Below are 26,283 nucleotides of genomic sequence, written 5' to 3'. Positions count from 1 at the left end.
ATTGGGAAACCGGTTTTAATGGCTAAAATGTATAACTTACGTTATAGCTACCCAAATTACTTTATTGTGCTCTTGTGCTCTTGGTTTGTCCTTGAATCAGTTTGTTTAAAATGATCCCTTCTTGTCTGAATTTACTTTACTATGCCTCCAATTCAAAATAGTGAGAAGAATGTGCCTACATGTAAAAACAGGTTCCTGCCAGTTATATCTGCACTAGCTGTCAAGGGTAGAAGTGGCTGTGTGTATGTATGAGGGAATCCAGGGTAAGCCAACAGAGACACTGGTCTACTTGTCATTAAGATGGTAAATTGAATAGTCCCCCAGGCAAAAAAGCCATGCCAATAGAAAATTAGATGTCAAGTAGAAGTGTTCTAGCTTAGTCTCCTCCTTGACATCTAGTTCTGCATCTGCAGGGGATTTTCCCACCACAATAGTGTGAACCACACATTTGATAGGTTTGCTACCTTGGTGAGAATTCACTGTGTGCTAGGGCTTCATAGCACCACCTTTACTAGCTCCTCTATTTAAAAAGCCACTGAAAATTCTTATATTTGGTAACCAAAAGGCACCAATTCTATATATATATAGCCAAAACTGAGCCCCTCTGAGTCTAATGGGACTTACTCCTTGGTATGCATATAGGATTGTAGCTTTAGGTAATTATTTGCATGCAACAGTCACTACTACAAATGTAAGAGTTGCTATGCAAATATTTGGTATTTGCAATGTACAGCCAAGCTAATACTGGTGCCTCAATACTGCAGGGCAAAACCACTTCTTTCTTTGGATGATGATTTCCAGCGTTTTCTCTCCAAATGTATGGGAAAGTAAATTAGGGCATTAAATATTTATTCAAAGTAAAATGTACAAACATTTAGGAAACAGCTTATAATGTTGACAGAATGTCCTATTGTTTCATAGCTTTCTTCATCCATAGAAAAGAGAGAAATCTAGTCTGTGCCAGCCACACATTCAAAACACTTTACCACTAAACTTAAAATAATCTGGATGACCTTAACCCTTAAGTAGAAGAGTTTGAAGTGGTTTTTATTGACACAAGTTGATGCAGGTGTATTTGTCTCCTACTCTGATAGCAAACTAATTCAAGTATCATATGCTTAAACAAATGCCTATTTCTTTATAATATTGTCTCCTAAAATGTAAAGGCCTCCTAAAAGGGTGTGAAAATAAATGTCCAGCAAAGCAGGAGAAACTATCCAGCGATGCAACAACTGCTCCGAAATTCATCCATGAAGCTGCTGTTTGTAAACACACAATTAAGTACCTCTCACATGTTGCTGCCCATTTTAAATTTGCAATTGAAATTATTAATGTGGCATTAGAGAAAGTAGGGTCCAAAACCACAACAAGATCCTGGTGGTAATTGCATTGAGGAGCCTCCTCTGTTAGGGAGATGGATGAGGCAGCACATTCTCGCACTGAGCTCCATGCACATATCAGAACCATCCATGCACTCTAGAGCTGCTGGAAAAGGACTCCAGGTTCCGCAGTAAATAAACTACATTAAGTGAAGCTCACCAGAGAGGGGCCTAAGTTGTCCACTGCATTGTGTAGATGTAAGACTATCCAGAAGCTGCACTTCACTTTAAAAACCCATTTCAAGTTACACCATCTGTACTGCTTCTGCTTTGACCAAGAGGCACACTGCTTGCATTGGCATCAGGGACTGCAGTGCTTCCATTGCTGGCAATGGGCACTGCTTCAGGAAATTACAACTTTTGAGCATGAGACGAACTTTGATCACTTCACATCCAAAATTTTGTGGCAAGAAATGACTGGTTCAAAAAGTAAGAGGTGTGTGGTGTGTATGTTTCCCGCCCCCCAGGTTTAGTTGGATTTGTTGGTAGCTTTTCATTTGAGTCTGAATTTGTGGAGGAGATACTACAGAGGGAAATGAATGTGTTTTGGCAAGACTGCCTGGCAGCACTTAAGCCAGTTCCTTAAAATGTGTACCAAGTTGTACAAGTGTGTTTTTCGGTGTGGATTTTAAGACAAAATTAGACCAGTATAGCTGAAGTTGGATTGTTTGCAAAGCCAATTCCATGTGAATTCCAGCTCTTCTTTAATATTTACAGGATTTTGTCCACAGGTGTATAACTCGATTCAATGATCAATTGCTTTGTTTTAATTAGTTCACATGGGAATCAGGGTGTATTCTTAATGCTGCAGTCAGCAGGTAAAGAGGGGGATAACAAGATACGTTTGGGGAGAAGGGTTTGATGTTTCATGTGAAGTTCAAGTTACAAAGTGTAAATTTGCTGTGACATGAAAAGCTGCAATTTTGAGTTTGCAGCTCTCATTTTGTTCTGAAACAATCCTATTGACATGAGCCCCAACTCAGAGGACACTTGGGCCACACTAGATGTGACACTGATTGCATGAATGCAATCGACATATTGTTTTTATTATGCAAATACCAACAACCAAGGAGAAACCTAAGCAGCCGTCAGACCTTATGGGGTGGGAAGGAGGAATTCAACTTTTTCTCTCCCTGCCAAAGTCATATGAGCAGCAGTTGGCGCAGCAGTTTATGAGAAGTTAATTTTTGTCAGAACCATGGGAGGGAGGGAGTTAAACTCTCCATTCCCATCAACCCCTCCCAGGTTTAGACGTTATTTACTCTTCTCATTGGCTGCAACAAAAATGTGCACAGTATTTGTATTACTGCAATTAATTCAGTAGTTTGGCCCTTAATCAGGACTTACATCCCAGTGAATTATTTGGAACAAGTTAGTCATTTGTGTCCTATTTATGTTCTGCCTTTCTACCCAGCTTAAGGCAATGGGTCTTGCATCTGTTTATCCAAGGAATATTTGTAGTATTGCTTATCAGTGTAAGCTCTGAATTTATAATAACAGATCAGTGGGCTCAGCAGTCTAATGAAATACTGCCATTGGTCTTTTCTGTTAGACTCACATTGACTATATTTCATTGTTGAGGGGAGGATATCCCTCTGATGATACCTGACTTTTGATTAATTTATAAACATTAGTCATTTTCAATATTAGCATTTTGAAAGAAATGCACTTGTAAAAGACTGATGCTTGTATAACCTATCTTTGCTAATGTGGTCTGGAAACAAAGAGAACATGGGATTGTAATATGGATACTCTGAAACAAATTGCCTCGTATGTTTGGGCCATTGAAAATCAATGCGTATTTATGTATCAAACCCTCATCTAAAGGAAGGGTAGCGCCGTTGGCATTCCCAGTCTACAGCCTTAGTACTGCAAATACATGCTTTGCTTTGTACTTCTTGAGTATGATAGTTGATATGAAAAGTCACTTTGCATAGATTAAGTTCATCACACATGAACAGTGCAGGAGGTAAACCAAAACTTTTATTTTGAAACAAATTATCCTTTAGCATTTCAGTGTGTCTGATCAAACTCTGAATGCAAACTATCAGGAGGCAAAAGATGTGGGTGCATGTAGGCACATGTGCACACCTCTGTGTAAGAAATACAGACTTTTTGGGTCCATTGTAGAGCTAGTGGAGTTGCAATCAGATGAGCAAGGTTTTAATTGAAAGATTCATTGGAACGCTACCAAAATGCTGTCCCTTTTTAATGACATAGCACAATGACCTTGTTATAAGTATGATTTCTTGTAAACTGCTATTGTATTTTAAAGTAGAGATATCAATTTTACCAAAGAAACATAATACTAAATATTAGCAAAAATAATGGAAAAATTGAAGAAGAAGAAATAAGGAAAGTATAGTTGCGTTGCAGGGCAATTGTATGCATGTTTGGTTGGAAGTCAATCCCATTGTGTTCAATGGGGCTTAGTTCCAGGTAATGTGTGTATAGGATTGCACTGTTAATGACTTAGCAGTCATTCTCTCAAATTCATTCTCTTCTGCCACTCACTCCTGTGATACATGGTTATGTTCAAATAGTGCCAGTGAATTTTATATGAAGGGGAAATGCCTCATTACTTATCCACTGCATTTCTTTTCTTTTTGAGATGTAATTCTCCATCCTTACATGTCAATTATTGAGCTTTCTCTCTTGATTGTCATTATAAGTAATGCATACTACATTAGCTTTGCTTATCTGTATGGGGAAGGCATGCAAAACAAACAGGGAGAGTACACAGAGAAACTAATGAAAAGACTTGGCCTCGACATTGTCTTAGCTGTTCAACTGTTTTTAGTATTTTTGTTAGATATTTGCAAAGGGAAGCCTTTTCTACAGAGGATAATTAATTTCAAGAAAAATGTCTTGAGTTTTAAGAATAAACATGTCTCCAGAAGAGGAGATAGTCAATTTTATAAAATGTCACAACTCTCCAACATTTGGGGTAGTGACCTTTCTTTCTTTTGTTAGAACCTTTGAAACTAGCAAGCAGCCATTGTTTCTAAAGAACTAAGTATTCATCTCTATCCATTATTTTCATTTCCTTCATTTTTAAATAGCAGAAATCATTAAAACTGTAAATATTTTGTTGCTTGAATAAGCATCTTCTGGGAACTTTGTATCTATGGTATATAATCATAGAATTTTATATTTTCATATAAAGCTAATTTTTTTCTAGTTTCAACTTCTTCATGGTTTTTTTTTCCTTTTGTGGTGGATATGTGAATACATACTTTATGTGTATTGAAGTAGTGAAATGCCATCACATTCCAAAAAGAATTCAACACATGTTATTTCTTTGGGACAGTGATTGTTGATGCTGGATTTTCTTTAAATTCCATTGTCAGTGTGTGCAATAGGAATTAGACTTAACCAGTCACTGGATAAGTTTGTCTCATTGACCCATTGGGGAAATGTGGTGTTTGGTTTGGGGGGAGTTATTAATTTTTTTGTTTTCTGTTCTTCCTTTTTGTAACTTGAAGAATTTCCTTTTTGTTATGTTTTAAAAGTATATCAAATCATTCTATTATAGTGTTATTTAATATGTAAATTGTATTGCTATACATAAAATAAAGTATGGTTTTTGATGTATTTACAATAGTTGGTTGATATTTTCACTATATTAATGTACACCATGGCTAACCTATGCCCCTTCTATTTCAGTGCACCTACTCTAATGCTCAATCCAACCCTACATGTAAATTGAAACAGGCTTTTGTCCAAATGCAGCCTGAAAGAGAGAGAAACCTGCATGGAGATAGACCACAGTATGGTCACAAACTCTATACATCAGTCACAAGAGCCTGTTGTTGGATAGTGGTGGGGTATACCTTTTAAAATAAACAAGATCACATTGAATACTGATAAAAGGCACCCCAATGTGACCTCCATCCATAATTCACAGGCTGGAAAGATGAGGATACAGCATCCTTCCTTCGTGAAGCAGACTAGGATATGTATCTCATCTGCTATTTTAGGGTATGAGTTGAACAGAACAATTTATTTAATGAGGCTTATTTGAGCCTTTACATTTGAAGAGAAAGATACAAAAAAAGCTCAGCTCTGCAGTCCCTGTTGCAATTAAACTGCTGCACCATGGAATGAGGAATAGGGGTACATCCTTTGGACATTTGAGAGCTTAACTTGGTTCAAAACATCGACTGGCATACCTAGACAAAGCCGCTTTCTCACAAAGCCTTTTTTATGTCTATCGGGTGCAAGTATATTACCTGGGCATACAGAAGTGTTTGGAACACTGATGGGCAATCCACACCCTGCACTTCTGTCAGAGGCTCAGGAGCAGAAGAGCAGGGGAGAGAGCAAATAGAGAGCGGAGGAGAGGAATCAGAGGGGAGCGTAGGGGAATATGACAGTGGCCCGAGAGATTCCATGAGCTTCTCCAGCGAATCAGAAGATTCCCAGGAGGGGGCGCCTATGGTAAGGGCGAGGGGAGTCCCAGGGGGGACGCTCCATAAACAAGGAACCAGAGGGGACTCCCAAAGGAGTAGCGGAGGATCAGGACCAGTTCCCCCACCAGAGCACAGTGGGGGGGAAGAGTCACATGAGTCAGGACCAGCTTCTCCTCCAGCGGGGAGAGAAGATGAGTCAGGGGTAACCACGCCCCCATCGGGGAGTGGGGAAACGGAGGGAAGGCCAGGTCCAGCTAGCCTCACCGAAAGAGGGAGCAGTGACACAAGTGTAACGGTCAGAAGGAAAGTGGGAGGCTGCGCGCGCGCGCCAAGTTCAAATGTGGAGGAGCGCGGGACAGCAGAAAACCCGGATTGGGAGCCAGGTCCTAAAGCCCGAAGGAGGGGGGGAGAAGAGTCGGGGGACTCAGCGTCAGAAGAATCTAGGAGGGCTGAAACTCCGACTAGCAGGAGGACCCAGAGAAAGAAGGAACAGAGGAAGAGGTGGAGTAAGGCTAGAATCTTAAGCTGGTGTCAGGGGGGAGGAGATTCAGATGGGACTTCTACGGTCTAAGGCATAGACGTAGCGTTGCGCGCTGCGCGTCTGGAAATGAAACTGAACTTCAATAAAGACTTTTTTACTTGAGGAAGAAGCAGCGTTGGTCTTGTGTGAGCTGGGACCTTGGGCAGCGCTGACAACTTCCTTTCAGCCCCCTCCCCACCAAGCCTGAAGAGAGAGAATGAAGAGAATAGAATGAATGAAGGGGAGACTGTGTGTGGATGATTTAATGCTTGTGTATACAGATGTGTGAGAGAAAAAATGAAAGGAAGATGGGTAGATAAAGAACAGGAAGGGCAAAAAAAGAGAAGGGGTCACCCACCCATTTTTGCTTTGGTCATCAGCATGAGTATGTGACCCTCAACTCTGAAAGTGTGGTCTACCTCTTGATTTAAAGGGTATTGAGTTATTGATAAAATATTGGGTCTGGAGGGAGAAAATCCAGGTTCATCTTTTTGTTCACATATGAATATCCTTGGGTGGCCCATCAAGTCAAGATGTTCCAGGATACTCAACTTACCCAGTGTTTTGCAGGAAATATAAATAATATTCCATACCATCACCAGTCTGTTTGCTTTCAATACATTTATGACATCAGCAACTCAATTGCTAATCCCCACTCTAAGTCAAACCTAGCTTGTATCCAGCAACCAGCATAATTCACAGTAAGGAAATAGGCAACAGCTGTCATGCTTAACAAGTCAGGGAACCAACTGTCAGCATTGAATGTGGATGCACAGAAGTGAGCAATAACCAGCTCTTTGAAAAGCAATAATATATATTCCCCAATGTATGGGGCAAATAAAAATAAGCTGCTTATTTTATGCAAGAATTCACACATCTCATAGTTTAGTCTCAAAGTATGTTCCCACAATTCACTGGACATCATGCTGGCAATAATGAGTCCTGCTTGATAGATGAAAAGCCCATCTGGTCCAGCATCCTGTTTTCACGGTGGCCAGCAAAATGCCTATGGGAAGCCCACAAGCAGGACCTGAGTGCAATAGCACTCTCCCTACTTGTGATTTCTGGCAACTGGTCTTCAGACCCATACTGCCTTTGAGATTGGAGGTACAACACTGCAATCATAGCTAGTAGCTACTGAGTGCCTTATCCTCCATGACTCTCTCTGATCCTCTTTTATTGCTATCCAGTAATAAGATAAAAGCTTAAAGTACTTCAATTAACAGTAGCTTGCTATGAGAAACAATATGCTCATGCACTTCCCATGGGAGTTCTGCAAGCAGGCATACATGTTCAGGAGCACCATCTGCATCAGCAGTCATGGGACACTGAACTTGCAGGTCTCTCTTTCTGAACTGAGGTAGCTAGTTATAAATCTAGACAACTGTGAAATACATGGTATCCTTGAAAGGACTGTGTAGAAAAGAAATACTTAAAGCTTTTTAATATTAAAGTCAGTGGGGCTGCTGCCCTGCTATTGCTGCTTCACGTGTAATTAGAGAAGCTACAGTATAATTAACTGTTCCCAACATTTCCCACTAGTGGCGATAAGGCTCAGTTAACTAACTGCATCAGAAATCCCAACATTGTAGGTAACAACAGCTAATGACTTTAAGATTCCAGACTCTGCTAATAGTCATATTTAATTATAAGTAACCATGCCATTTGTATGCAGTGGGTTTAAATGTCATAAGCTGCTTCTTCAGGAAACTATTGACTTAGTTTTTTTAAAAAATCAATGCTGTTGTGTTAGGCAGCCAGCTCCTGACAATGTTTCCTGTGCTCAGATTAACTCAGTCTTTATTGATCACCCCTGGTTTATGTTTTGTCTTCGCTGCCAATCAATGGCCCTTGATGCTTCTGTGAATTAAAAAGGGAAGCATCAAGGCTTCCAGTCCCACCTGCCTTAATGGAAGCAGCTCCCACGACAATGGGGGATCATCAGAGAACTAAAAACAGGGATGATTGAGGGTAAATCGTCCTTGCAAAAGGGCTTTACTTGCAGTTCATCTCAGTACCTGGTTCTCACTCCAGCATGGAATGTGGGAGGCAAAAGCACTCCACCTGGCGAAAATCCTCCAACACTGCCATTAAGAAGCAGAGGTTCTCAGTTTAATTGGATCTTTAATTGGCTTTAAAGTACCGGTGCATGATGGAAAAGGCTTACAACATACTGTTGAATATACCAGCTACATGGATCAAAGGTTTGAATTGAAATAAGATTTTCTTCAGCGTAAGAGTCGGTTGGGAAGAGGGAAGCCCATGGTTTGTTTATTCTAAGCTTCTTTTATATATTTATGATTCGGCAGCCATCTCCGGAATATAAAATAAAATTATATTTACAAGTGAGGAAGGGACGTTGGAGCAATATTGATATTAACAAGCAAAAATGGAAACTGTGTGATCTGAAATGAAGAATGGAGGGGGGAAGCTCATGTATGACTGTTTAGGAAAGACAGAATAATTCCCCTCACTTCTGTTTGAAAACAACAGAAAAAAGAGACTGAGATTTGTGTGTGCTACTGACTGAATGTAATTTAAGATAAAGTTTAATTGGGCCATAAATCTCTTGCTGGAAAGAAAAGAATTTGGGGGCTGTGATAAGACCACTGTAGAGATTCTGGGAGTTGGAAAGGAGTATTAAATCTTCAGCACATTCAAAAACTGCCCACCTTTTTCTAGGCTGAGGGGGAAATGGCGAAGATCTGTGACATGTTTTACTAGTGAGACAGAATGGTTTCTAGCAGACTGTCACCTGTTCTGAGACATCAAAACAAGGGACGGAGATATAAAAGCTCTGAGAAACTTTGAGATTAAGTTCGACCCCAAGTCACGATGGGAGGAAACAACAGCTGGGAAGTGAAAGAGATAAACCATATATGGACAGAAGGAATCTCTGGGATTATAACAGTTTTCACATGCAGGACAGAATAAAGATAATAGTTTGAGTTCCTCATTTGAAGCTTTATAAATTTATATTTTGTAACATCAGGAATGGAAATCATTAATTATGTAGCTGTTGACTAAGGGATTATTATTATAACTGAAATGTAACTGAAATTAATTAAGCTTATGGAACGCAGTAATGTAAGATTAGAAATGCACTCAAACCATCATGTGGGGAGTTATTTTAACTAAAATGGCTCTTTGATAATTGTATAATTTGGAAATTAATTACTGTTATATTTTGGCTATTATTGGGGGTATGTTGGAAAACTAATGATTTTTTAATAATAAAAATACAAACGAAAACATCAAAATTCAGTTGTCATTTGTTCAATTACTCTCCCTAGCAGTGTGCTATTCTTTTGAAATCAAACTGATTATTTTTTTTGTTTGTTTTTCATTAAAAGAACATGGATGGATGAAGATGGTATATTTTCTGGGATTAAAATCTAAAAAATTAACAACTATTTTCAGGACTTTGAATTTTTCACCGTTTTATGAGACAAACAGGTGTTGAGAGCAGATTTTTGTTTGACTTTATTAGATTCTTCTGTCTGATCTTCCAACAGTTGTGCCATCTGTTCACTCTGAAAATGAGAGATGACTCTGGTCTTGACTTGTTAATTGGAGATACAAAGCCCTTTAGGAACAGTAGTTTTAGGTTTGCTATTTCTTGTTATCTACTTCAATCTGAGTTTCATTGAACTATTCTACAAGAACACAGAAAACCATTTTATATTAAATAAGAGAGAGATTAGACTCTCTGGGCAAGTTCTGCACTCCAAAGCTGATCTTGATTGTAAACTCAATTAATTATCTGGGAATGACAGCCAGTTCTACTTTATTTCCTGTAATATTAACTGTAGGCTTTCACAGATACTATATGCTTCAGCCTCAAATCCAGCCTGAGCGAAATACGATTACTCAAAAGACCCACTATGTTCAGCAGAGCTTATTCCCGAGTAAGCATGCATAGGATTGCAGCTCAAGTTGGCTCTGCACAAAGCATTGTGGACTTTGGGCCTACTAATGTTATAGCTTGGTCTGCATCTTGAATGGACATAGGGCACCCCATTCAAAGCCAAATTTAAAAATATATAATACGTAGGAGAGCACAAGAAGTAAGGTAGGCAGATATGGGTCCACAGCATTGTGGGGGACACTTCAATATTTAGGAGTACTCTTTCCATCCCTCATTACTGCCAACTGCTGGAGGGGGTAGAAAGTTACACAATGTAATAAAAACACTACCTGATGTTAAGTGATCCTACCTCAACAGGGAGAAGCTGTTTTGAGCACATTCCTATATTATGCCTAAAAGGAAATTCCACTCAATACTCCATACACTATAACTCCATATAAATAAAGAACTCTAAACAAAGATCAAATGCACTGTCCTCTTATAAACACATTCCTTGATTAAAAATGCTGCAAAACAAGGGAACTGACAGAAAAGGCCATATTTAACAGTGAATGTGAAGCACACTGTTAATGTGAAGCACACTGTACCAACTGCTCACCTTTGCATTTCTCGAGTGCAAAGCATGGTTAAGACTATTTTCTGCTCTGTGAGTCCTACAAGCCTCTTACACAAAGGCATCATTAACCTTTTGAAATTAGATGTCTTCCATACAGTGGTACCTCGGTTTAAGAACAGTCCGGTTTAAGAACGATTTGGTTTACAAACTCCGCAAAACCGGAAATAGTTTCTTGGTTTGAGAACTTTACCTCGGTATACAAATGGAAGCCGAACGGTGGAAGGGCACCGGCGGCGGGAGGCCTCATTAGGAAAAGCACGCCTCGCCTCGGATTAAGAACAGTTTTGGTTTTGGTTCAGGAACAGATTAAGTCTGTAAACTGAGGTACCACTGTACTATTATTCCAGATACAGCCTGCCGTACAAAGGGAGAGATCTATACTGATTTTTTAACATTTACACTGTGGTATTCCTTGTCAGTGTGATGTATCAACTTTTTATGTAATAAAGAATCCTTGCTTGGCTTCTTGCTCCAAAATGCATGCATGTTAATGTTAATGAAACATCCAGGCACAAATTGTGTCTTAATGCAGTGTTAACATTTTGGAATGGCGGTGGGGCTAGAAATCTCTATCGGCGAAGGGTTTCGAGATGCAGTGATCCTCGAACCCCATCCCAAGGGATGAGGGTAGGGAGAGCAAGGATTACACACCTCAGTCATTGGTGCTGTGCAATGCCAGGTCCATAGGCAACAAAACCGCCACCATGCGTGACTTTTTTGTCTCGCAGGGGATTGACCTGGCTTGTGTGACGGAGACCTGGGTACGGGAAGGCAAAGTAGTCTCCCTACATGAGATAACACCCCCAGGTTTCTCTGTCCTCCATCAATCGCGGACTGTGGGTCGGAGGGGAGGAGTAGCGTTGTTATTCCGGGAAGATTGCTCTTTCAGAGCTCTGGCATCACCAGCGATCTCCGGCATTGAATGTGTTGGTCTCGTGTGGGGCACCAAGGAGAGCTTGGCTGTCTGGCTGGTGTACCGACCACCCAGCACACCTGCAGCCACCCTGTCAGACCTGCTGGAGGTGGTGGCGGGCTGGGCCTTGGAGTTCCCAAACCTACTGGTTTTGGGAGACTTCAATGTCCATGCCAATGCCACTCCGTCCTCACAGGCTCTGGACCTAGTGACTTCCATGGCAACACTAGGGCTCTCCCAGTTTGTTTTGGGCCCCACTCATCAAGCAGGCCACACGCTGGATCTGATCTTTGGGGCTGGCATAGATGTGATCATGCTCCCCGCTGTGGAAGTGCCATGGTCTGATCACTAGGCTCTGAAAGCCAAGATTGACTTCCCGCTCCTCCCCGGCTCGGGTGGCGAACCTATTTGGGCTCGTCCGCGAAAACTGATGGATCCTGATAGATTCCGACAAGCCTTGCGGAACCCTGCTCCTCCTGGTGACTCATTAGATGACCTTGTTGAGGACTGGAATAACTGGCTCTTGGCAGCCATTGATGAGATCGTGCCTAAGCGCCCTCTGCGACCCCGTCGAAACCGGGCACCTTGGTTTACTGAGGAGCTCCGGAAAATGAAGCGGGATCTCAGACGGCTAGAGCGAGTATGGCGACGGACTCGTGACGGAGCCTCAAGAACATCTTATAGGACGCTTATGAAAGCCTATGAGATGGCTATGAAAGCTGCTAAGAAATCTTACTTTGCAGCTTCCATTGCATCCGCTAGCTCTCGCCCAGCACAACTTTTTAGAATAATTACGTCCTTAGGAGGACAACCAAATTTAAGCACAAATTCGACCCACAGCTGTGAGGCATTTGCGAGCTTTTTTGCGGAGAAAGTCCTGTTGCTCCGCCGTGACCTCCCTGCCAATTTAGATACAGTGACTGAACTGGAGGCCCCTCGACTGACTTCAGGTCCAGTGTTGGACCATTTCGATCAGATACTCCCTACTGATGTGGATAGATTCCTCCAAGTTGGTAGGCCCACCACCTGCCTCCTTGATCCGTGCCCGTCTTGGCTGATTAGGGAGTGTCCAGATGTTGCGCGGACCCCCCTGGTTGAAATTATCAATTTGTCCCTTGACACGGGGACATTCCCAGGGGAACTGAAGGAAGCAGTGGTGTGTCCACTCTTAAAGAAAACTTCCATCAGATCCCTTAGACCTATCCAATTACCGCCCAGTTTCAAATCTTCCATACCTGGGTAAGGTAATTGAGAGAGCGGTTGCTGAACAGCTTGGTAGGTTTCTGGAGGAAACATCGGCATTAGATCCATTTCAGTCCGGTTTCCGTCCTGGTTTTGGGACGGAGACGGCTCTGGTTGCCCTAACAGATGATCTCCGTAGACAACTGGATCGAGGCGGGTCAGGACTGCTGATCCTTTTAGATTTGTCAGCAGCCTTTGACATGGTCGATCATGATCTTCTGGACCACTGCCTCGCAGACGTGGGGATACAGGGCATAGCCCGTAACTGCTTGTGCTCTTTTATCTGTGGTCGGGGACAGAGGGTGGCACTAGGGAGGGAAATGTCGTCGCGCCACTCCTTGGTGTGTGGAGTGCCGCAGGGCGCAATTCTCTCCCCGATGCTTTTTAACATCTTTATGTGCCCCCTTGCCCAGATTATCCGGAGCTTTGGGCTGGGCTGTCACCAATATGCTGATAACACTCAGCTCTATCAGCTGATGGATGGCCACACCGACTCGGCCCCGAACACACTGACCAGATGCTTGGAAGCTGTGGCTGGATGGTTTCGTGGGAGCCGATTGAAACTAAATCCTTCGAAGACAGAGGTCCTATGGCTAGGTCGGGATGGCATGGGGATGAGGACCAACTCCCTTCTCTTGCGGGGGCCCAATTAGTGCCATTGCCTTCCATTAAGAGTTTGGGTGTAATCCTTGACACCTCCCTTTCCATGGAGGCGCAAGTTACAGCAACAGCCAAGGCGACATTTTTCCACCTTCGCCGCATCAAGCAGTTGGTCCCTTACCTTTCCCGCCCCGACCTGGCCACAGTGATCCATGCGACGGTCATCTCCAGGCTTGACTACTGTAATTCGCTCTACGCGGGGCTGCCCTTGAAACTGTCCCAGAAACTCCAGCGGGTACAGAATGCTGCAGCGAGGCTCCTCACGGGGTCTCTGCCATGGGAGCATATTCACCCAGTGCTTTTCAAGCTGCACTGGCTCCCGGTGGAGTACAGGGTCAGATTTAAGGTGCTGCTTTTGACCTTTAAAGCCCTTCACGGCCTAGGACCCTCGTACCTACGGGACCGCCTCTCCTGGTATGCCCCACGGAGAGCCTCAAGGTCCATAAATAACAACACCCTTGTGGTCCCAGGCCCTAAGGAAGTTAGATTGGCTTCAACCAGAGCCAGGGCCTTTTCAACTCTGGCTCCGGCCTGGTGGAACGCTCTGCCTCATGAGACCAGGGCCCTGCAGGATCTGATTTCTTTCTGCAGGGCCTGTAAGACAGAGCTGTTCCACCTGGCCTTTGGCTTGGAGCCAATTTGATTCCCTCCCTCCCTCTCTTTCTTTTTTCTTTTCCTTCTCCTCCTGCGATGAGGCTACATTTTAATATTTTAATGTTCCATTATTTTAATGTTGTTTTTTATTTTTGTTTTTAAGTTGTAATCATTCATCTTGTTTTTATTATTGCTTGTAAGCTGCTCTGAGCCTGGCCTTGGCTGGGGAGGGCGGGGTATAATAATAATAATAATAATAAATTTTATTTATATCCCGCCCTCCCCAGCCGAAGCCGGGCTCAGGGCGGCTAACAACAATCAAATAATCAAACAATCAAATAAACCAACATTCTAAAAATATTTCATTATAAAAATTAATTAAAATCAAGTTAATGGCAACCATTAAGCAAAACTCTGTGCAGGTTGCCAGAGGAGGGAGTCAGGCTACGCCCTGACCAAAGGCCTGGTGGAACAACTCTGTCTTGCAGGCCCTGCGGAAAGATGTCAAGTCCCGCAGGGCCCTAGTCTCTTCTGACAGAGCGTTCCACCAGATTGGGGCCGCAGCCGAGAAGGCCCTGGCTCTAGTTGAGGCCAGCCTAACCTCTCTGAGGCCTGGGACCTTCAGGATGTTTTTATTTGCAGACCGTAGGTTTCTTTGTGGGGCATACCAGGAGAGGCGGTCCCGTAGGTACGAGGGTCCTAGGCCGTATAGGGCTTTAAAGGTTAAAACCAGCACCTTAAACCTGATCCTGTACTCCACCGGGAGCCAGTGCAGCTGATATAGCACCGGATGAATGTGGTCTCGCAGCGAAGACCCCATAAGGAGTCTCGCCGCGGCATTCTGCACCCGCTGGAGTTTCTGGGTCAGTCTCAAGGGCAGCCCCACGTAGAGCGAGTTACAATAATCCAGTCTGGAGGTGACCGTCGCATGGATCACAGTGGCTAGGTCAGGGCGAGAGAGATAAGGGGCCAACTGCTTAGCTTGGCGGAGATGAAAAAATGCCGCCTTTGTTATAGCTGTAATCTGCGCCTCCATAGAGAGGGAGGTATCGAAGATTACACCCAAACTCTTAACGGACGGTGCTGGCACTAACTGCACCCCCGCAAGAGATGGGAGTTGCCCCCTCAATCCCATATCGTCCCGTCCCAGCCAGAGGACCTCTGTCTTCGAAGGATTTAACTTCAACCGGCTCCCACGTAACCATCCAGCCACAGCCTCCAGGCATCTGGTCAGTGTGTCTGGGGCCGAGTCAGGATGGCCATCCATCAACAGATAGAGTTGGGTGTCATCGGCATACTGATGGCAACCCAGCCCAAAACTCCGAACAAGCTGGGCGAGGGGGCGCATAAAGATGTTAAAAAGCATCGGGGAGAGAATCGCACCCTGAGGCACTCCACACACCAAGGAGTGGCGCGATGACAATTCCCCCCCAAGCGCCACCCTCTGTCCCCGAGGAGAGAGAAACGAGCGCAGCCATTGGAGGACTGTGCCCTGGATCCCCACGTCAGTATAAATAAAAAATTATTATTATTATTATTGCCTGTTTTTAAATAGTACTTTTATATGATCATTACAAAATAGGTATTCAGAGGTTAAGACCTTTCCTTACATGCCATTATTTAAGCAGTATGATGCCTTTTACAAAAGGCTAAACTCTTTGGACTGACTCCCTCAATCCAGGCATTAGAAGTCTTTCTATGCCTAGGTTCAGGATTTTAAAACTAATTTTAAAGGCAGTACAAGAATTTCATTGGTTGAAATCCTAATATTGGTTGCTGGTTGGAATAATTGCTCTTCAAAAGGGTTCTCTGACATTTGTTTCTTGGAACTTTTGCCAATAAAGTAAAAATCTGATGCTATTCTAGGTATCCTAAAGGTTTATTTGGGATGTGGAGATGGGACTCTCCATGACAAAATAAGGTGGGGGTTTTTTAACAGCTAAGTGGGTGTGACAGGCACAACAACCATGAGAGCAGTAAGATGACAACTCAAGTAGACAGGAAGAAGCCAACCCTGATTTCCCTTCTGTTGGCAGCTGGCCCTGCCCCAGGTTCCCTCAACCTTCTTCTGGGGCTCTTCCTTCCTTCCCCGTCCTACTTACAGCTGCCTCTTCCACTCAGCCACCATGTCCATTTGGACATCTGAGGCAGTCTGTAGCTAATGGCAACTGCTGGGGAGGCATCAGCACAAGCCCCCTAGGCCTGAAAATTGTGGGGGCACCTCAGCAGTGATTTTTCATTTTAAAATATACGGCCCACCCTTCATACAGGGGCGGGGGTGGGGTCACACCATAAACTTTGGTATCTGACCTTCCATTATCTGTGAAGGAAAAGACAGAACAGATAATACACACGTGGCTGTATTCGGGGAGCGGGATTTAGAAATATAAACTGGCTTGCACAAGTTCTCTTCATTGCTTTCACCGGTTGGGGTGCTATTCCAGCTCAGACATCCATGGAATAAAAAAACAGACCTTAAAGAGGATGGGTACCATCTGATCGCGTTACCCAGGACTTCCACCAGCTTCTGCCTGGCAACTTCATCCACTAACTTCAGCCCACCAACTTCCCAGGGTTTTATCTATTCATGAATATCCACCAGTTTCCTTTCACACATCATATTCACACATGTACACTCTTTGCTTTCACCACATTCAAACCCTTCCACTCACAACACAAGCATATGCCAGCCAACCTCCATGAAGAATATCATTCATTTATCTTTCACTGTACCTTCATTCACATTCTTGTCCCTGCTGCAGCTCAGATTTCCACCGACTTCTGTTGACTGGCTTCCGAAGGTGAATTTCAACCAATTTGCATCCACAAATATCAGCCTGCTTCAGCTTTACATCTACCAGCTTCCAAATGTGAACTCCACCCACCACCTTCCACCACCACCATCTGCCACCATGGATTTCAGCCGCCTTCTGTGATGGAAAAGTTTGTTTTGCTGGGCAGGTTGGGTCCCCAAGTGTTTTCTTTTTCTTTTTCCCTGCCAGAAAACGGTTATTGAATGGCAGCCTCTGATTGGCCGGGGTTCCAGGAGAGGGAGTTGAAAAGGAAATGATTTTGAGAGTCAGTTTGTAGGTTGGGATAGAGCAGGAACAGGCAAACTCCAGCCCATCATCCCTAGCTAACAGGACCAGTGATCAGGGATGATGGGAATTGTAGTCCCAAACATCTGGAGGGCTGGAGTTTGCCTATGCCTGGGATAGAGGCTGGGAGAATAGGTTGGAAGATAGGGAGTGAGAGGAGAGTTGGTTCTGGGTAGAAACATCCACTCTGAGGAATATATCAAAAGCTAGAGAAAGGAGACTCGTGAGTTTAGTATGAAGGACAGTGTGTGGTGTCCTGGAAGAGTAATTAGGCCAGGAATTAACTGGGAGGCTGAGGCTGAGCCAGAAGAAGTAAAACAAAACAAAACAAAATAAAATAATTCCTTCTAGTAGCACTTTAGAGACCAACTAAGTTAGTTATTGGTACGAGTTTTCATGTTATTTTTTTGTTTTGTTTTGACTACGGCAGACCAACACAGCTACCTACCTGTAACTAGAAGAAGTAGAAGCTGTGAGAATACAGTCTACTTAGGACTCATTCCAGTCAGGAGGGGAGAGATTCTTCTACAAAAAGAGAAGACTCCCAAACCAGTTAAGAGGGATGTGGTGATCCCTTGGGTCTGTTACTTGGAGTACCTCAGGAGTAGGGTTGTCTAAGGGGTGTGTAACTGACAGGAAGAACGAAGGTATTAAGCGGCAACAGCTGTGCAACAACTGAGAAAGAACTGAAATGAAATAACATACTCTGAAGTATCTTATGTTTTACCTACTTTGTGTCATAAACTTCCTTTGTTTAATAACATCATTCCTGTTTATTTGATCAAATCCTGCCTGAGACTCCAAATTATTAAATTTGCCCTCACACAAGTCCCCCACAGGATAATCTGGGGTAGTTTGTAGGAATTTGTGGAATTGGTGTTCTGTGAGGTGGGTGCACTATATTTAAGTGAGGGCAGGGCCAATGGCACCAGGGGGGAAATTGTTGCTGTCACACCTTCAAGCCACAATCCTGCTCAGCAAGTGAACTTGCCTTATTATCACTCCATAGCATACCATAGCCAGATGATCGCGTCTGTCCAATTGTCAATTTGTTTCCTCCCAAGTGCAGGAAGACTGGGCAATGCTGAATGTCAGTTGTTTCCTGCTGCGCTCTGTTGAAGAAAGAGACAAAGGCCCACCTTTATATCCACTCAGCTGCCATGTACTTTTCTGATGTCACAGGTAGTCTGTAGCCAATGGCAGCAACTGCGGATGCATCATTATAACCTCCTCAGGCCTCACAATTATGGGTGCACCTCAGCATAATTTATTTGTGTGCTTGTTTATTGTTAAATTGTTGGTAAAAATATTATAGGCCAACCTTCATTTGTGGAGATGCACACCATAAAAATGCTATAGACCTTTTTCACCATATTCAGTTACAGTGGTGCCTCGCAAGACGAAATTAATTCGTTCCGCGAGTTTTTTCTTCTTGCGAGTTTTTTGTCTTGCGAAGCACGGTTTCCCATAGGAATGCATTGAAAATCAATTAATGCGTTCCTATGGAGACCGCTTGCCAGGCTGGCGGTGCGGAGAAGGGCTTTTCTCCCCACCGCAAGCCTTCAGGACAGGTACGGGAACAGAGGGGAAGGCGCGCAGCGCTTCTCCTCTGTTCCCGGGGCTTGCGGTGGGAGGAGGGTTTTTCCTCCCCACCGCCAACATTCAGAACAGCATTCTGAATGTTGGCGGTGGGAAGGAAAACCCTCCTCCCACTGCAAGTCTTCAGGACAGTCATCTGAAGGCTGGCGCGGGGAGAAGGTCTCTCCGCCCCACCGCCAGCCTTCGGAGGAGCCTTCCGAAGCCTGGCGGCGGGAGGAGGTCTCTCCGCCCCACCGCCAGCCTTCAGAAGAGGTCCGAGGACAGTGGGAAAGACGCGCTGTGCTTCCCCGCTGTCCCGGAGATTTCCTTATGGGCTTTCGTCTTGCGAAGGAAGCCCATAGGGAAATTTGTTTTGCGAAGCACCTCCAAAACGGAAAACCCTTTCGTCTAGCGGGTTTTCCATCTTGCGAGGCGTTCGTCTTGCGGGGCACCACTGTAAATGCATATCCTCCTTTTGCTTTGGCCACAGTTTATATGATGACTGGCAATGGTGGGCAAGATATGCTTTGTGGGAAATTGTTCACTGTTGCTAATATCACTGGGGATCAATCCTCAGAAGAGGAGCTGGAATCCTCCAAACCAGCAGCATCCCAAGCCAATAGTCCGAGAAGAGCCCTTAGGAGAATTGCTGTGGTTGCCTTCAGAGGCAGAAACAGAATGAACCCTTAAGCACAAAAAAGTGATGTTGTCTCAAAAGGCAGGCCAGGACTCTCATGCTCAGGAATGCACATTTACAGAAAATAACTCTGTAAGGTCAACTACACCCCACAATGTAAAGTACCACAACATACACAAAAAATAAGTGTGGTCTGACTGACTCCACTTGCTTTAAAACATAAATATATATTGTGCCAGTAACATACATATAACAGTTACCCAAAAATAATAATGTGTTGTGAATTACTGGAATAACAAATCTCACAAACCCTGCAACTATAGTGCAAGCTACCTGAGCAGCCTATGCGCAATCATATTTCGTATCTGCATCACTCCACATCCTATAGATGTGGAGATCATTTGGTCACAGGTGTCCATACTAGTTGTAGCTTTAATATAATAAAAATGAACTCTGGCTTGGAATTCAGATTTTGAATTGTGGTCTGAGATTCCTGAATTGTTATGTGTTGAACCAAGAAGAATCACGGTCCTGCTTCTGATGGGATTTCCAATGTGGCAACCAGAGTAAAAATTTCTTAATTAATCCCTTTGCTAGTGGCACATTGCTGAAGAAGTTTGCAATTGTCGTATTCCATCCAGAACCCTGTGGTTAGTACCTCAGCCACTATCAAACCTAGGTTTCAAGCTGCTGGGATATTTACTTCTTTCCCAATATATACAGTGAAGTGTGCCTGTCTCTCTGATTACTGACTATAAGGAGGAATTTAAAAACATTCTCGTTTACCCATGCATATGATTGCTAAAACATTGTGATGACACTAAATTTGATGCCTAAAAGAAACATTGGAAAGGAAATTGTAGAGTTAGAAAAGCTTTAAAAAGGGTCAATCAAAATGATCAAGGGGATGGAACAACTCCCCTATCAAGAAGGTTTCTCAATATTAGAACCTGTGGACATCCGGACTTCCGGGTTGGCGCCTCCGGCAATGGTGGAGCTCCTCCGATCGGGAGGAACTTGCTCCGTGAAAAGCAGGGTCTGACCGCCACAGCGAAGGTGGAGACCCATTGAAATCACAGGCGGGAGAAGCCTGTGAACTTGGGATTCGGCTGGCACCCTTTGCGCCTCCCCTACTCGCGGGGAAACCCTATTTTGGGGATCCGGAGCGACGTGGGGTGAGTGGCGCAGTGCTTTGAATCGACTGCTTCTTTCACGGAGTGAAGCCGCATTGCTGCTGCCGGAGAGCGCTGACTTTTTCCTGTGGACAATTGGATTTTAAACAACTACCCGTGAGTAGAACGGAAAATTGGATCTTGAAATACTTTAATTTGGCACCGAAGCGGGAAGGTTCTAAACAGGAAGTCCGCCTTCCGCTTTTGTAAATAGATTGAAGCAAAGACGCTACAAGCTAAAGTCTCTGAAAGCTTTTGACAAAGGATTAAATTTCCATCGGTCAAAAATACAAACCCCCCCTTGGAAGCAGGAGAAGAGGGGGGGGAGTTTTGGACCTAGTGAGCCTGCAGGAGAGAGTGAAAATTAAATTACCACTGCTCTGAACCTGGGAACGGGCTGCTAGATGACGTTTGGGGAATGTTCATTGACAGAACGGATTTGACAGCTAGCTAAAATAAGAAAGATACTGTTTCCATTGTCCTCTTCTGCGTTCAAAAAAGGAGGAAAAAGTAACTGAAAATCGAAACTATTTTTATTTGCTCAAGTTGTGCTTGAAAGAATTGATACAAGTGGAGACTGTTTCCCTCTAGAGGGAGCATGTGAAACTGTTACAGGAGTGTAACAGGGAGATCTCCAGCTGCAAGATAAGGATTCTGAGAACCAGAGATTGACCTTGGACCATTCAAAATGTTGATAGGAGAAGCTATTGTGACTGTATTATATAAGATAAACTACTCGCTGGAACAGCTTCATAAAAAGACAGATGACACGATCTTTAAAATTGATAACTTGGAACAGAAAGTGACTAATTTGAGCCAAAAAGCGAGTACCAACACAGAAACAATTCAGGACTCGGCACAGGAATATACCCTGGCAGGACAAATGGTGGAGGAAAAGGAGAAAGCTGTTGTTGTGAAACCTAAAGTAGTACAAGCGGGATCCTTAGTTCTTCAGAAGCAAATTGAGGATTATAAATTGAGGTCTTCCATGATTGAATCTAGCAAAAGTCAGATTTTGAGGATTGGATCCCGGCTTGGACTGAAGAAGGAAAGTTGGAAAGATCCCTCTATCCAGGGATTGACTGACTTTTGGGACATGGGTTTGGGTTTGGAGGAGCCTGAAGTTTTGGGGGTCTTTAGATTTGGAGGAATCCTGAAATACGTCCTGAAATACTTTATGGACTTTAGTTTTAATCATGGAAATTTGGCTGAAATGTCCAGAAGGAATAAAAGTACTGTCAGGTTGGAGTTTTCCCGAGATTTGCTCCTGAGCATTAAAGATCTGCAGAAGGGACTTGGAAAAGATTTAAGAGCCTCGGACATAAGATCTCCAGGTTGATGGACTATATGGAACTGACGGAAAGGACTGGCAGAATCCGAAACCAGGGAGAGGAGATGGTGGAAGAAGACTGGAAAATTTAAAGTGTATATTTAGAAATATTGTAAAAGTAATGACTGTTAGAAAAATGGTGGAATGATATTTTATGGGTTTGGCAGAAATGCTATAAGAAGTTAAGTATATATAAGTAATTTAGTCTTAATGGGAAATAAGGTTAAAAATATGTTATTTATAATATGATAGAAAATAGAGAAAGATGGAAAGGATTTGCTGAAACAAGTACTAGAAGTGGGATACAAAAAGGGAGGTGTGAGGAAGTCGAGGAAACAAGGGAATGAAGGATAGAGTATGGAAAAGGAGGGATGTTTTTAAATTGTTTTTGTTTTGCTTCATTTATGTGTTTAGTCTAATGGGTTCAGGTTGGGTTTTGTGTTGTTTATATATTGTATTGTATTGTTTTTGTTTTTTTCTCTTTTGTTTTTCTTTTTTTCTGCCTTTCTTTTTCTCTCTTCTCCTTTTTTGTAACTTTTAAATGTAATAAATATTATTTTTAAAAAAATAGAACCTGTGGACATCCAATGAAGCTGAATGTTGGAAGATTCAGGACAGATAAAAGAAAGCTATGTAACTCACTCCCACAGAAGTCAGTGATGGCCACCAACTTGGATGCCTTTAAAAGAGGGCAGGGAAATTCATGGAGAATAGGGCAATCCATGGCTACTAGCCATGACGGTTGTGCTCTGCCTCCACAGTTGGAGGCAGTAATACACTTGTGTTTATTTTGACATCTGAACTAGGTTGATGTTGTAGTTGACGTCCATCTATCTAGGGAGACAATGGAAGAGTATGCCTTCAGGGGTCAACCAGTTTCAATATTTATTGTACTTATTTATTGATTATACTTAGTTCTGCTTCTATAAGAAGGAGAAGCAGAAACAGTTAAATAGTTGCTGGGAAGGAAGAAATAATGGCTAGGAAGGCATGCAAATAGACACACATACCTTCCTTAGGAAACTCAAAGCAACTTCCAATGATCTCCTGTGCTTAGGTTCAACAGTCATACAAAAACCATGTACTCTGAGACCATTCATTAGATTATACATACAAGTGGCTAAAACATGAAGTTGCCAAGGGCATATATAATATTTTCAGTTCTATACATAAGTGTTTTAACTGCTACTCCTTGAAAATGGGATACCTTTTGTTTCTATTTCTTGGAGACCAACTCAGAACTCACTCTACAAAACAAACCTATTACAAGCCCTTTTGTTTTTTTAAAGTGGCATATGGCACCAATTGGCATTGATAAATGAAACCACATAACAATAAAATGCTCTGTGCTAAATGCTAGTAAAAATGACAAGCTAAAATATTATCAACATAAAAAGGAGTAGGTGCCATATTACTATCCAAAATAATATATCGCACATTGTATACTTAAGGATTTCATTTTACTTTCCTGTAATTATTTGTATATATCTGATAATATCAGTCCATGACATCTTTTGGGGAATATAATTAATAGCAAGCTGGATGAGAATGTTTTTTAAAAATTGTGCTGTGATTATTTTTAAGCAATTTCTGACTTTGTTAGTTGTGTTTAACTGCCACCTAGTGTTAAAATTAACAAATGTCTTTTCATAAGACATTAAAGCTGTAGATAAACACTTATGTCAATGAGGCAATTTCCAGTTTATAATATTTTGGAGGTCAATGCTCTTCAGTTGTTCTCTATTTTTAAATAGAGGCCAATGCTCTATATTTTTAAAATCTAATGATTTGTTTTTTTTTAAATTGCTACCACATGCCCTGTAGGACAGGGACAAGGATCCTCCTGCCTGCAGGCCTAATTAAGCCCACCAGGTAACAGAGATAGGCCTACCAGGTAATTTGGGGCATACCATGCCCACCTTTCCTGCCTCTAAGGTCATATATATGTCCATCAGTTATTCACCCCTGCTTTACAGTAAAGGTCTAAAATATGTATCAGGCCACAAACATTATCAACCAAAATTCATCAGCTCTTGCCCCTGGTCTGTGTCCCTTTGGTGATGACCCAGCAACAGCCCACACATGCACCGACTTTATGAGCCCAAACAAAGAAGGTCCTACTACCAGGTCTGATGCATTGCTTCAGCTGTTGGTCAGCTGCTGTTGTAGCCACTGCTTAAAGGCAAAGGGGGAATGATGTTTCTGGTTAGTTCATCCTTGACCTCCAAAAGAGCAGACATTCCCTTTTAGGCAACCTTCTAGGAATTGCCAACTGTGCCTGAAGCCAGAGACAAAAGTGGGCACAGCAAAGAATATGAATTTTACCTTTGCACAGTATGCTAGTTTCTACACCCACACCCACCCACCCACCTCAACCCTCCATTCAGGCAAGCAAGAATCAAAGTTCAAGGACACACTGCAGTGCAGCAAAAACACTCAAGGAATGTGCAAATCTAGTGTGGGATGTGGCCTGGAGAAGAGTTTGAGAAGATAGAAAGGTCTGGAGAGCCACATACCGCCTTGGTTCTCCATCCCTGCTAATGAAGTTCCTCCATTCATGAATGAACAGAATACATGTAAACTTTCATTGTAGAACATGTAAATAGTTAAGCCACAAATTTTAAAAGGTCATGGTCTCTCAAACAGAGTACCCACCTATAGTGACAGTTCCAACTGCAGAATTTGAGCCTATTTCCCACAATGATGCTTCCAAGAGGTCATCTACCATGGATGTGTAAGTCATCTTCAGATGTAAGTCATCTTCAATGTGTAAGTCATCTTCAGATTCCCCCCCCCCCCAATCCTAACAATATTACTTTATAAGATAGCCAGCCAAATATCAGCAGACGGTATGCCAAAGTGCTGAGTGGCATTCCTTTCATTTCTACTTGATCAATGTGTCTTTTGTTATGGCAGTAGCTTAAACTGTGCTTTAATGAGTTATTTAAAGCTTATTTGCCATTACTGCATGAAAGCACAGTCAGGAATATTCCACCGTTTTTGGCCTGGAGGCAAGAATGTCATGCTGCTAAAGGAGGGAAAGACATGAGAAGTCATTTCTTATTCCCTTTTAGGAGCAATCACATCTCTGATAATGATATTATTGAAGCACCAGATCTAACTGCGGCTAGGGATTGGTAGAGCAGCTTACAAGTAAAACAGTAGCCCAAACACCTGATCTGCAATGCTAGAGGTGTCCTTCTGCACAGCTCTGTCTGACTCTGTCATCGGAGGCAAAGCTCTGTGGGCAAGCTGTAGCCCAATCTGCCAGCCGAAACATTGGGCAGGTGGAAGATACCATCACCTCCCCTGTCAGCAGTAGTCAACCTCTTCACTACACAGCACCACAGTTTTCTCTCCACCCTGGCTGGCACAAGTGGCAAAGTTGTAAAAGTGAGGGGTGAAAACTTTGGTCCATCAATCCCTGCCACTTGCTGACCAGAGATTTCACTTGACCCCCAAGACGTAACAATTCAGCAGGATCCTTCCTATAGGGTAGTTTCAGTTGGCATGTTTATAAAGTATTTAACATGCTATAAATTGTGAACAGCAGGGGGAGAAATGCCTTCCCACATCACTTATGAGGGAGTAAATCACACTGAACACAGTGCGACTTGCTCCTGACTAGACCTGCATAAGGTTGCACTTGTTGCTTACTGATGAGGTTGGCAGTTTGTAAGCACAAACATAAGTATGTCTACTCAGAGGTAAGTCCCAATAAGCTGCTGATTCTGTTGGGCAAGAAAAGAGAGACCCAAGACTAGAGATGGAGAAGTGCAAATGGCAATTCCTGGTTGGGGGACGAGTGGAATTGATATGAAACTTATAAAAGAAAATACTGAGCTATAAAGTACCATTACATACGGTAAACACACCTTTTCGACACCTTTTTTTTTTTTTTTTTTTTTTGCCTCCTAAGCAAGAAACCTGAATTACTGGGTTCTCTCACCGAAGGAGAAAGAAGAAAATAGAGCGGGGGAAAGCAACCTCCTCCTCCTCCTCCATCACCTCAGAGTAACCTGCCCCTCCTCCCACCCTGGTTTCCCCAACGGTTTTCTTCCCAAGAGCCGCTAACGACTTGCTCCGCCCCCTTTCTTCGCCCGCTTACGACAGCGACCGAGCACCGAGTGCGGAAAAGGGCCAGTTCTGTGCAGTACTTGCGTAGCCGCGCCCCTTTCACAGGAAGACGGCCAATCAAACGGTTTCAACCGTCGCCCTCTTTTACTGCTCCCCCTCCCGCGCTCGCTTTTTTTTTTATGGTATC

At 43.0% G+C, this 26,283-nt stretch overlaps 1 long non-coding RNA gene across 4 annotated transcripts in view; it reads right to left on the bottom strand.

Moving 5' to 3' along the window:
- LOC128408512 (uncharacterized) overlaps positions 1–26,108 on the bottom strand; it is a 61,758-nt gene extending 35,650 nt beyond the window's left edge. For all 4 annotated transcript variants that reach the window (XR_008329115.1, XR_008329114.1, XR_008329116.1 and 1 more), the window contains exons 1-2: positions 25,956–26,108; positions 18,317–18,414 (exon numbers count right to left, since the gene is read on the bottom strand). This is a non-coding gene — a long non-coding RNA (uncharacterized LOC128408512). The remainder of the gene's footprint in view (positions 1–18,316; positions 18,415–25,955) is intronic.
- Positions 26,109–26,283: the final 175 nt, after the last annotated feature.

Source organism: Podarcis raffonei, chromosome 2 (genome assembly GCF_027172205.1).
Source record: "Podarcis raffonei isolate rPodRaf1 chromosome 2, rPodRaf1.pri, whole genome shotgun sequence".
NCBI classification, from domain to species: Eukaryota; Metazoa; Chordata; class Lepidosauria; order Squamata; family Lacertidae; genus Podarcis; species Podarcis raffonei.
This window is presented reverse-complemented; position numbering and strand designations above follow the sequence as displayed.